Genomic DNA, 14,099 nt, shown 5'->3' with positions numbered 1-14,099 from the left:
GGGTGAAAATAAGAGTATGTCCGGGTTCAGCTCTGAACCCGGAGAACCCCTTTAACTCCACTGTATCTGAAGCAGGGAATTACCCTCTGTATGTTGGCAGTGCGAGATCACTGGCCCAAATTAATTAACCCTTTAAAAACATCAGTTACTAATTCAAATCAGTGAAAAGTGCATGTCTGCCCACTTTGATGCCAGTTTTCATGCCCAGAAACCGTTCTCATCCCACCAGTCTGATAGTCCCTTTCCTGTGGATAGGGGATACCTTGTTATAACGAGAATACCCCTTTACGATGAAAACTAGCTGTACCCTTAACCTCTTACAGACACAGGGCGTACCTGTACGCCCTGATGTCCTGGTACTTAAGGACACAGGGCATACAGGTACGTCCTGTGTAGCTCCGATCACCGCAGCGCAGCAGGCGGTGATCAGAACTGGGTGCCTGCTGAAATCAATCAGCAGGCACCCTGGGACAATGTCGAGGGGGTCCTGTGACCCCCCACCCCCAAGTCAATTCAGACCTGCGGTTTGCATCGCTCTCGGAAGTTTCTGATCCCCGCGGTCCATGAAACTTCAAAATGCCATTTTTTAAATGTTTAACCCCCCCCCCCCCCCTTGCAGCCCTCTTTGTGATGTGCCGGCGGGCGCAGCGGGGGGCGATCATCCGCCCGCCCTCCCTCTCATTTTCAGGATGGCAGAGCGGTTAGCAAGCAGAGTGTCAGCACATTGCTGACACTCTGCTTGAAACGGCTGACATCATCACACAGATGACAGCCGTTTAACCCCTTCCATGCTGCGATCCGTAGGGACCGTTATATGGAGGGGGTTAACAGGGAGAGAGCTCCCTCCCTCTCCCATCGGGGGCTGCTGTGTCTTTTCAGTCCCCGATTCTTGACGGGATCACAGAGGGAGGGGGCCCCCCTCCCTCCCTCCCCAACACCCGCTGCTCTGGTGTGGCAGTGTGTGATGGTTACCATGGCAACCGGACGCCTTCACAGGCTTTTGGCTGTCCATGGTGCTGATCATACGTCTGCTAAAGGCAGACGTCTGATCAGGCTAAGTAGAGTGAAAATACAGTACACTATATAGTGTACCGTATTGTATTATACAGACATCAGACCCACTGGATCTTCAAGAACCAAGTGGGTCTGGGTAAAAAAAAAAAAACACATTTATCACCGATTAAAAATAAAAAAAAATGTAATTTCCTACACATGTTTGATATCACCGTGTCCGCAACGACATGATCTATAAAACAGTCATGTTACTTTTCCCGCATGGTAAATGCCATAAAAAAATAAAAATGATGATGAAATTGAAATTTTGCCCACCTTACTTCCCAAAAAAGATAATAAAAGTGATAAAAAAAAGTGGTATGTATGCCAAAATAGTACCAACCCGTCACCTCATTCCGCAAAAAATGAGCAGATACATGTGACAATGGCCCAAAAAATTAAAAAAACTATGGCTCTCAGACCAAAACATGCTTTTTTATGTTAAACGTTAAAAAAAATTATAATTAGATATATTAGGTATTGCCGCGTTCGTAAGAACCTGCTATATAAAAATACCACATGACCTTAACCCTGAAGTGAACACCGTAAAAAAATAAAATAAAAACGGTGTCAAAAAAGCTATTTTTTGTCACCTCACATAAAGTGTAATAGCAAGCGATCAAAAAGTCGTATGCACCCCAAAATAGTGCCAATAAAACCGTAATCTCATCCCACAAAAATGACACCCTAAATAAGACAATCGCCCAAAAACTGAAAAAACTATGACTCTCAGAATATGGAGACACTAAAACAATTTATTTTTTGTTTAAAAATTGATATTATTGCGTAAAACTTAAAAAAATAAAAGAAAGTATACATATTAGGTATCGCCACGTCCCTAACGACCGGCTCTATAAAAATATAATATGACATAACCCCTCAGGTGAACACTGTCCAAAAAATAAAATAAAAACTGTGCTAAAAAAAAAAAAAACATTTGTTTTGTCACCTTACATCACTAAGGCCTCTTCCACACGGGCGTCATGTTTTTGGCCCGATAGGATGCGGGTGCGTTGCGGGAAAATGCACGATTTTTCCGCGCGAATGCAAAACATTTTAATGCGTTTTGCACGAGTGTGAGAAAAATCGGCATGTTTGGTACCCGAACTTCTTCACGGAACTTCGGGTTTAGGATCGAGGTTGTGTAGATTGTATTATTTTCCCTAATAACATGGTTAGAAGGGAAAATAATAGCATTCTTAATACAGAATGCTTAGTACAATAGGGCTGAAGGGGTTACATTTTTTTATTTAACTCACCTTAATCCACTTGTTCGCGCAGCCCGGCTTCTCTTCTGTCTTCATCTTTGCTGTGCAGTAGGAATAGGACCTGTGTTGATGTCACTGCGCTCATAACAACATGGTCCATCACCATGGTGATGGATCATGTGATGAGCGCAGTGACGTCATCACAGGTCCTTTTCCTCACAGATGAAGACAGAAGAGAAGCCAGGCTGCGCAAACAAGTGGATTAAGGCGAGTTAAATTATTTATTTTATCCCCTCCAGCCCTATTGTACTATGCATTCTGTATTAAGAATGCTATTATTTCCCCTTATAACCATGTTATAAGGGGAAAAAAAATGAGCAGGTCTCCATCCCGATAGTCTCCTAGCAACCATGCATAAAAATCGCACCGCGTCCGCTCTTGCTTGCGGATGCTTGCCATTTTCAAGCAGCCCCATTCATGTCTATGGGGTCTGCGCCGCGTGAAAAAAACGCACAAAATAGAGCATGCTGCGATTTTCACGCAATGCACAAGTGATGCGTGAAAATCACAGCTCGTGTGCACAGCTTTATAGAAATGAATGGGTCCGGATTCAGTGCGGGTGCAATGCGTTCACCTCATGCATTGCACCCGCGCGGAAAGTGCAACACCAAGCGATCAAAAAGGCGTATGCCGCCCACATGGGTGCCGCAAAAAATAATACCCTACATAAGACAATCGCCTAAAATCTGAAAAAACTATGGCTCTCAGACTATGGAGACACTAAAATATTATTTTTTTGTTTCAAAAATATTATTGCGTAAAATCTAAATAAATATAAAAAAGTATACATATTAGGTATCGCCGCGTCCATAAGAACCTGCTCTATAAAAATAGCACATGATCTAACCTGTCAGATAAACGTAAATAATAAAAAATAAAAACGGTGCCAAAAGTTTCCATTTTAATCCATTTTTTCCCATAACAAAGCAAGGGTTAACAGCCAAACAAAACTCAATATTCATTGCCCTGATTATGTAGTTAAGGCTGCTTTCACACTAGCGTTCGGGTGTCCGCTCGTGAGCTCCGTTTGAAGGGGCTCACGAGCGGACCCGAACGCAGCCGTCCAGCCCTGATGCAGTCTGAATGGAGCAGATCCGCTCAGACTGCATCAGTCTGGCGGCGTTCAGCCTCCGCTCCGCTCGCCTCCGCACGGACAGGCGGACAGCTGAACGCTGCTTGCAGCGTTCGGGTGTCCGCCTGGCCGTGCGGATCCGTCCAGACTTACAATGTAAGTCAATGGGGACGGATCAGTTTGAAGATGCCACAATATGGCTCAATCTTCAAGCGGATCCGTCCCCCATTGACTTTACATTGAAAGTCTGGACGGATCCGTCCGAGGCTATTTTCACACTTAGCTTTTTTTTGCCATTTTAATGCAGACTGATCCGTTCTGAACGGAGCCTCCGTCTGCATTAATATGATCGGATCCGTTCAGAACGGATCCGATCGAACGCTAGTGTGAAAGTAGCCTTACAGAAATGCTCCATATGTGGTCGTAAACTGCTGTATTGCCACACAGCAGGGCGCAGAAGGAAAAGAACGCCATATGGTTTTTGGAAGGAAGTTTTTGCTGGACTGGTTTTTTGACACCATGTCCCATTTGAAGCCCCCCTAGAGTAGAAACTCCACAAAGTGACCCCATTTAAGAAACTACACCCCTCAAGGTATTCAAAACTGATTTTACAAACTTTAACTCTTTAAGTGTTCCACAAGAGTTAATGGCAAATGTAGATGAAATTTCCGAATTTCAATTTTTTTTTTACTTTGCCTCAGAAAAAGTGTAATATAGAGCAACCAAAAATCATATGTACCCTAAAATAGTAGCAACAAAACTGCCACCTTATCCTGTAGTTTCCAAAATGGGGTCACTTTTTCGGAGTTTCTACTCTAGGGGTGCATCAGGGGGCTTCAAATAGGACATGGTTTCTAAAAACCAATACAGCAAAATCTGCCTTCCAGAAACAATCTGGCGTTCTTTTCCTTCGGCGCCCTGCTGTGTGGCCATACAGCAGTTTGTGAAAGGCCGCCAGACTAAAATTACTGCATGTCAGGCTTTTTAGTCCGGCGGCTTCTGCCGTGCTGCGCCGGAGCTCCGCCCCCGTCCCCATTATAGTCAATGGGGACGGAGCAGCGGTCCGGCGGCACGGCGAAATAGCCGCAGCACGGATCCGACATGGCTAACTGCCTGTCGGATCCGTCCTGCCGCAAGTGTGAAAGTAGCCTTAGCCAAAACGTTTATTTTTGGTAGAAAACTGGGGCTGAAATGGCCCTTAGCAGCAGTCTTTAAAAGAGCTTTGCTAAGGGCCATCCGTCTCTTCTTAGAAAAAACGTGGCATAAGCAGCTCTCACCTGCCTGAAACTCCACTATGGAGGCACGGAACTGCTCCCTTACCCGGTTTTGGGAGAAATGGGAATAAATGCAGAAAGAAGTTGGTCCAGCCTTGCTTCGTGGGGGTCCAAAAAAGCACTTTATTGAATAGTAATAAATACTAAAAACATCCAGATATAGGTTGCATTCATCTATGCGTTTCGGTCAGAAAACAGTTTAACCCTTACTCATGACCTGGCTAAACTGTTTTCTGCCCGAAACGCGTAGACGAATCCAACCTATATCTGGATGTTTTTAGTATTTATTACTATTCAATAAAGTGCTTTTTTGGACCCCCACATAGCAAGGCTGGACCAACTTCTTTATATATATATATATATATATATATATATATATATATATATATATATATATATATATATATATATATATATATATATAAAGAACAGTTATCCTTTAAAGGGAACCTGTCACCGGGATTTTGGGTATATAGCTGAGGACATGGGTTGCTAGATCACCGCGAGCACATCGGCAATACCCAGTCCCCATAGCTCTGTGTGCTTTTATTTTGTAAAAAAAAAAAAAAAAGAAAAGATTTGATATATATGCAAATTAACCTGAGATGAGTCAGAGCTTGAAAATATGACTCTTCTCTGGTCACACAAGTAAGATATGTCTCTTTTATGTTAATTTACATATGTATCAAATCGGTTTTTTTACACAAAAGCACACAGAGCTATGGGGACTGGGTATTGTGGATGTGCTAGCGGCCATCTAGCAACCCATGTCCTCAGCTCTATGCACAAAATCCCGGTGACAGGTTCCCTTTAAGGTGAATAATATACACCACTTTCCATTTGTCCAGCCATGATAATCTGTAGTCACTCTTCATAAAGCACTGAGGCTGGAATCCGTTTTCTATGTCCCTTCATGCGACATTCCCTCAGCGATACCATGTCCCTCCTACCAGCATCTCTCAACGCCCTCCCGCCTCTCCTTCCACTCTCCCTAGTATCACTAAGGAAGGCGTGGCCAGTACACGCAATTTCTCACGTGATCGCTAGGATGTACGTGCGACATACAGCGGTCCGTGTACATAACACGCACGCTGAGACACACCCACCGCCGCCTTCGATTGGCTGAAAGCGCTTGTATCTGATTGGCTGCAGCGCGCCGCCAATCAAACATGCGCTTTAGCCATTAGTGCACGTCAGAGGAGGCGGGCGACGTCGTCACGCGAGCGTCCAATAGAATAATGTTTCCCTCTGCCTTCTTCCTCTGTTAACCCTACGTCTGCCAGCCATAGAAACGAATGATAAAGCCGTACACGAATTAATCCCGATACATCGCATGCAGCGTTTTCCTATGGCTACCAAAGCTATGCAGAAAGAGCACGCCGTCTACATTATCCCTGTGTGTACTGTACCCAGCAGTGACGCCGACAGACGAGGCATTCACTCCCCGGCACTCCAGCACATATACGACGCTTCACAAGCTGAAAGTTAGCGTCCACTAGCTGCCCCCTCCCACTGCTTCGCTACAGCCCCCTCGTCACTCACACACAAAGGGGGGGGCAATGAATATACCACTAAACCCGTGAAAATACCTCAGTATGGCAGTGAACTGGTTAATAAGATATACACCGCGGCGAGACACCACGATCATTGTTGCCAGGCAATGCCACCCCGACTTGTGGTAAAGGATACGGGAAGGTCAGCGTGTCCCCTTTGTATTCTTGGAGCCGTGTGTGCACAGAGGAGTGCAGAGCTGGTACACGCCTCTGCTGCCTGATGATTGGTCAGGAGGTGGGATCTGCGTGTACAGGGGCCCTTCAGGGGAATTGTGTACACCTCACCAGGCTGATGCCAGGGCATGAAGTATGGGGGTGACAATCTCTGTACAGCGCTGCGGAATATGCTGGCGAAATAAATATTACCCATCAGCTAGAGCGCTGCAAGTAGAGACTTAGGGTCCATTCACACGTCCGCAACTGTTTTGTGGTCCGCAAATTTCAGATCCGTAAAACACGGACACCGGCCATGTGTGTTCTGCATTTTGCGGACCGCACATGGTCGCCACTATAATAGAAATGCCTTTTCTTGTCCGTGGCTGCGGACAATAGGACATGTTCTATTTTTTGCGGGGCCCCGGAATGGAAGTGCGGATGTGAACAGCACACTGTGTGCTATACGCATCTTTTGCAGCCCCATTGAAAATGAATGGGTCTGCACCCGTTCCGCAAAATTGCGGAACAGATGCGGACCCATTTTGTGGACGTATGAATGGACCCTAAGACGTGGGTTGTTATCCACATGTCATGGATTGATCTACTGCTACCAAGCGTACATTTTTTACGTACTCAAGGCACTTTGTATATGTTTTGATCAAAATGCATAGGTTTGCTCATCTCTTTTGAGTGGGTTTCTACTCTAACCACATGGCGACCACTGACCTAGCAGTCCGACAGCACCGTAGCTGGCAGGCTAAGCCCCCTTGGCTCTGGGTCCCACCAACCCACAGGTACAGCATTACAGCAACAACCGCCGCCATGCACCATGTGAACAGATCTCAAAAGCTCACCGTTCCATGTGTCTCTCAGAAACCAGACCAAGTAGGGGTTAATACCTACTTGGTCTTGGTTTGGTTTCTGGGAGACACATGGAGAGGTGAGCTTCTGAGATCTGTTCATATGGAGCAGTACTATATAATAGCATTTGTGTGGTCCAGTGCCAAGGGTCTTAGCCTGGCAGCAGGGTTGTTTCTGGGCTGCTGGGTCTCGCCGCCTTCAGGTGCTGTGTTGTGGAGGTGGCGGTGGTCACCATGTAGCACAGCACCTAATTAGAGTATGGACCCACTGAAAAGAGGACACCTTGACGTGGCGAGTGGGCCTATGTATTAAGATCAAACAGTATACAAAGTGCCTTGTGTTCATGTTTCTAAACTAAGCAGCAATAGACCAATCACCGGCATGCCAATGTACTAGCCATGGCTCTTCCTCTACAGTCTGATAGGACCTAATTGAACACTATGGCATGTGTCATGTTCTACATAAAGTCTGTATTGCCTCTGTGCAAGGACAGTGGGGTTACCACATTTACTATTGCGCTTCCTATGTACTGTTGACATGTACTGTGTTCCTGCCCAATATATACCCAGGAACCCCTCAGAAACTGGGAAAGTGCTCAGTATGCTGCCCCTTAAATTGGTCCTAGTGCAACTGCCCCTGAAGCATTGCCCCAAAAACTAGGGATGGCATTGGTCTGGGGGCATGCTGCTCCTCTTTCAGATTTGCAATATACAGAATACACTAGGGGGCGCCAGTTGCCGCATGACAGCACGGTGTTCTTTACTTTAATGGGTACTCTACCTTCAAACCATATTTTTTTATGATCGTTAGTGTTAAAACCAATGTTGTCTTCCTCATATTTTTGGGTTTGGGCTGCACAACTTCTCTATCCTTAAATCTTGGGAAGTGAGTGTGACTACACACCCCGCTTCCTAGTTTTCTTTGACTTGTCCCAAAAACCATACGACAGGCCCTTCTCCCTCCCATCTTATTGGCCTTGGCTGGTCCAGAGTAGCCACGGTAAAGCAGTAGTGCCTCAGTGGTCCATTGCTCTGCTGAAAAAAAACATGTTCCATCTGTTTAAGCCACTAAAATGAACACATACTAGACACCTAGCTGAAGAAAAACCAATCCAACAAGTCTCCCCTGATCAGTCGAGGGTATGCTAGCCCTGTAGACAAATATCCCACATCTATGACAGCTTTAAAGGGTTATCCCCATGTGGAAATTTTGATGCCATAAATATCCAGTAGGTGCAGATCCCACCTCTAGGACCTGCTTCTATCTGCAGTGAATGATGAGTACGCCGTGCATGGGCGGCTCTCTCCATCCATTGCTATGGGACTTCCCAAAACAGCTGAGCACACTCACTTACTTATACTATAGCACTGGATGGAGAGAGCCAAGCTTATATGCCCATTCATTGCAGAGCACAATAGGTCCCAGAGGTGGGACCTGCACCTAGTGGAGATGCCATAAATGTCCTGGTGGGACAACCCTTTCAACCCCTTAAAGAGTAACTAAACTTTTAATTAACTTTTTGGTAAATGTCCCTGATGCTCTAATAATACTTTTTGTAATGTACTTTATTAATGCTTTTAGAATTTTTACTAGAGATATCCCCGCCTAAAGTGAACCATTCCCTGTGCGCTTAAAATCCCCTTTTCCGTACACCCTGACTTCTCAGCGGTGAACGGAGTACGGGATGTAGACATTTTATCAATGGGGCCGCAGCAGCAGTGCATACGGGCAGTAGCACACATCGCTGGTCCTGCCTGTGCCCCCCTGGAGGTTTGCTAAATCCTGACATAGCACATGGGTACCCTGTAACCATAGCGGAGCGGGTTCCTGCCTGTGCCCCCCAGAGGTTTGCTAAATCCTGACATAGCACATGGGTACCCTGTTACCATAGCGGAGCGGGCTCCTGCCTGTGCCCCCCCAGAGGTTTGCTAAATCCTGACATAGCACATGGGTACCCTGTTACCATAGCAAAGCGGGCTCCTGCCTGTGCCCCCCAGAGGTTTGCTAAATCCTGACATAGCACATGGGTACCCTGTTACCATAGCAGAGCGGGCTCCTGCCTGTGCCCCCCAGAGGTTTGCTAAATCCTGACATAGCACATGGGTACCCTGTTACCATAGCAGAGCGGGCTCCTGCCTGTGCCCCCCAGAGGTTTGCTAAATCCTGACATAGCACATGGGTACCCTGTTACCATAGCAGAGCGGGCTCCTGCCTGTGCCCCCCAGAGGTTTGCTAAATCCTGACATAGCACATGGGTACCCTGTTACCATAGCAGAGCGGGCTCCTGCCTGTGCCCCTCAGAGGTTTGCTAAATCCTGACATAGCACATGGGTACCCTGTTACCATAGCAGAGCGGGCTCCTGCCTGGGCCCCCCCAGAGGTTTGCTAAATCCTGACATAGCACATGGGTACCCTGTTACCATAGCAGAGCGGGCTCCTGCCTGGGCCCCCCCAGAGGTTTGCTAAATCCTGACATAGCACATGGGTACCCTGTTACCATAGCAGAGCGGGCTCCTGCCTGGGCCCCCCCAGAGGTTTGCTAAATCCTGACATAGCACATGGGTACCCTGTTACCATAGCGAAGCGGGCTCCTGCCTGTGCCCTCTAAAAGCTTAGTGATACTTTGTAGAGCCTGAGAAGTCAGGGTGTACAGAAAAGTGGATTTTGAGCGCACAGGGAAAGGTGTGCTTTAGGGAACGATATCCGTGGTGATGGACCATGTGATTGGACCATGTGATCTGATGTCACCACAGGTCCTTTAGCCGGCAGCTCATGATTAAAGAAGTAAGAAGAGACCGGCAGCTACGCGATTAAGAGGAGAAGGTGAGTTAATTATTTTTTAACCCTCAATTGACCACCTACTAAGCATTCTGTATTAAAGAATGTTATTATTTTCCCTTATAACCATGTTATAAGGGAAAATAATGACATCTACACAACACCAAACCCAAACCTGAACTTCAGTGAAGAAGTTCGGGTCTGGGAACCACAGTCAGTTTTTTATCACGCGCAGTGCAAAACACATTGCACCCGCGCAATAAAAACTGAACAACAGAACGCAATCGCAGCCAAAACTGACTGCAATTAGGTACCTACTCGCGCGAGTTTGCCGCAGTACACCCGGGACGCATCTTGAACAAATCCATCACGCCCGTGTGAACTCAAAAGTTTTGAGAATGACACAAATATTAGTTTTCACAAAGTTTGCTGCTAAACTGCTTTTAGATCTTTGTTTCAGTTGTTTCTGTGATGTAGTGAAATATAATTACACGCACTTCATACGCTTCAAAGGCTTTTATCGACAATTACATGACATTTATGCAGAGTCAGTATTTGCAGTGTTGGCCCTTCTTTTTCAGGACCTCTGCAATTCGACTGGGCATGCTCTCAATCAACTTCTGGGCCAATTCCTGACTGATAGCAACCCATTCTTTCATAATCACTTCTTGGAGTTTGTCAGAATTAGTGGGTTTTTGTTTGTCCACCCGCCTCTTGAGGATTGACCACAAGTTCTCAATGGGATTAAGATCTGGGGATTTTCCAGGCCATGGACCCAAAATGTCAACGTTTTGGTCCCCGAGCCACTTAGTTATCCCTTTTGCCTTATAGCACGGTGCTCCATTGTGCTGGAAAATGCATTGTTCTTCACCGAACTGTTGTTGGATTGTTGGAAGAAGTTGCTGTTGGAGGGTGTTTTGGTACCATTCTTTATTCATGGCTGTGTTTTTGGGCAAAATTGTGAGTGAGCCCACTCCCTTGGATGAGAAGCAACCCCACACATGAATGGTCTCAGGATGCTTTACTGTTGGCAGGACACAGGACTGATGGAAGCGCTCACCTTTTCTTCTCCAGACAAGCCTTTTTCCTGATGCCCCAAACAATCGAAAAGAGGCTTCATCGGAGAATATGACTTTGCCCCAGTCCTCAGCAGCCAGTCACCATATTTTCTGCAGAAGATCAATCTGTCCCTGATGTGTTTTTTTGGAGAGAAGTGGCTTCTTTGCTGCCCTTCTTGACACCAGGCCATCTTCCAAAAGTCTTCGCCTCACTGTGCGTGCAGATGCGCTCACACCTGCCTGCTGCCATTCCTGAGCAAGCTCTGCACTGGTGGCACTCCGATCCCACAGCTGAATCCTCTAGGAGACTTTAAGTAAATTTTCATGGCAAAGAAGGACTATGCAATTCATCTGATCACTCTTCATAACATTCTGGAGTATATGCAAATTGCTATTATAAAAACGTAAGCAGCAACTTTTTCAATTTCCAATATTTATGTAATTCTCAAAACTTTTGGCCACGACTGTACATTCACATGACCATATGTATTTTGCGGTCCGCAAAAAATACGGATGACGTCCGTGTGACATCCGTGTTGCATCAGTTTTTTTTTTGCGGATCCGATGTAACAATGCATATCATTGTCCGCAAAACGGACAAGAATAGGACATGCTCTATATTTTTTGTGGGGCTACGGAACGGACATATGGATGCGGACAGCACACCACGTGCTGTCGGCATTTTTTGCAGACCCATTGAAATGAATTGATCCTCATCCAATCTGTGCTCTTTGGTCACGTAACTCTTGCTATGGCTAAAGTCACCGTATAGTCCTAGCCGCCTAGAAATGAATGAAAACACTGACAACTGGTTGTAACCAATCTTTTTGACACCAGCAGCACTCATTGGACACAGGGACACATCATCCAACTAGTAAGGGAACAGACACACTGCATGCCTATGCTGCATTTGGGACGTGACCACCTTTTGACCAATGGCAAAGCAAGCCGCAGCAGGATTATATTAACTAATTAGATCCAAATTATTTATTAGGCATTTATTGTTAGAGAGGTTGTCTCACTTCAGCAAATAGCATTTATTATGTAGAGAACGTTATTACAAGGCACTTACTAATGTATTGTTATTGTACATATTGCTTCCTTTTCTGTCTGGATTCATTTTTTCATCACATTATACACTGCTCGTTTCCATGATTACGACCACCTTGCAATCTATCAGTGGCTGTGCTTGCACACTATAGGACAAAGCACCAGCCTATGTGAGCTCTCCCGGTCCTAGCCACCAGATAGGCTGAGAAATATAAAGGACAGATACAACTTCTATTTTTTTTTTATCCACTCCTGGTCCTGCTTTTGGCTTATAAAACAGGAAACCTGACCGTGTGGCTGTACCCTGAACCCATAAAGCCAATCGGCCATTCACAATGAACACCGAATAAACAATTCAGTTCTATATAGTGAAGAGGGTTGTGCTATTACAGCAACTTATTCCCTGTCCACAAGATAAGTGTCTGATAAGTGAGGCTGTAGATGGGGATAAGTTGTTGTAATGGGACAAACCTTTCATATGAATCTGCTGCGGCTTGTATGCTGTTGCGGTACTTGGCCACAAGGTGGCTGCGTCCCAGTCGCAGCACGGCTGTGCCATAGGGATGGACCCTAACACCCAGTTGTCACTGTTTTTATACATTTCTAGCAGGAATAACAGAGGCACAACACAAAGCTATAAGAGAAGATGCTCCAGAATTGTTAAATTATGTTGAATAGAAGTACAGGTCCTTCTAAAAAAAATTGCATATTGTGATAAAGTTCATTATTTTCTGTAATGTACTGATAAACATTAGACTTTCATATATTTTAGATTCATTACACACAACTGAAGTAGTTCAAGCCTTTTATTGTTTTAATATTGATGATTTTGGCATACAGCTCATGAAAACCCCAAATTCCTATCTCTAAAAATTAGCATATCATGAAAAGGTTCTCTAAACGAGCTATTAACCTAATCATCTGAATCAACTAATTAAAGGGGTTGTCCGGGTTCAGAGCTGAACCCGGACATACCCTTATTTTCACCCCGGCAGCCCCCCTGAGCCTAGCATCGGAGCATCTCATGCTCTGATACGCTCCAGTGCCCTGCGCTAGATCGCGCAGGGCACGGGCTCTTTTGTTTTCAATAACACACTGCTGGGCGGTAACTTCCGCCCAGCGGTGTGTTCTGTGACGTCACCGGCTCTGAGGGGCGGGCTTTAGCTCTGCCCTAGCCATTTTACTGGCTAGGGCAGAGCCAAATCCCGCCCATCAGTGCCGGTGATGTCACCGGGGTTCCTGTCAGCCCCATGGAGAGCCCCGGTACGTCAGCGGAACTCTGAAAAATGCCTTTGCCCTGTGCAATTTAGCGCAGGGCAAAGGAGAGCATCGGAGCATGAACTGCTCCGATGCTCATGTCAGGGGGGCTGCCTGGGTGAAAATGGAGGGATGTCCAGGTTCAGCTCTGAACCTGGACAACCCCTTTAACTCTAAACACCTGCAAAAGATTCCTGAGGCTTTTAAAAACTCCCAGCCTGGTTCATTACTCAAAACCGCAATCATGGGTAAGACTGCCGACCTGACTGCTGTCCAGAAGGCCATCATTGACACCCTCAAGCAAGAGGGTAAGACACAGAAAGAAATTTCTGAACGAATAGGCTGTTCCCAGAGTGCTGTATCAAGGCACCTCAGTGGGAAGTCTGTGGGAAGGAAAAAGTGTGGCAGAAAACGCTGCACAACGAGAAGAGGTGACCGGACCCTGAGGAAGATTGTGGAGAAGGACCGATTCCAGACCTTGGGGGACCTGCGGAAGCGGTGGACTGAGTCTGGAGTAGAAACATCCAGAGCCACCGTGTACAGGCGTGTGCAGGAAATGGGCTACAGGTGCCGCATTCCCCAGGTCAAGCCACTTTTGAACCATAAACAGCGGCAGAAGCGCCTGACCTGGGCTACAGAGAAGCAGCACTGGACTGTTGCTCAGTGGTCCAAAGTACTTTTTTCGGATGAAAGAAAATTTTGCATGTCATTCGGAAATC

This window comes from Bufo gargarizans, chromosome 1 (assembly GCF_014858855.1).
Source record: "Bufo gargarizans isolate SCDJY-AF-19 chromosome 1, ASM1485885v1, whole genome shotgun sequence".
NCBI classification, from domain to species: domain Eukaryota; kingdom Metazoa; phylum Chordata; class Amphibia; order Anura; family Bufonidae; genus Bufo; species Bufo gargarizans.
The sequence above is the reverse complement of the archived record's forward strand: the minus strand, read 5'-3'. Positions refer to the sequence as shown.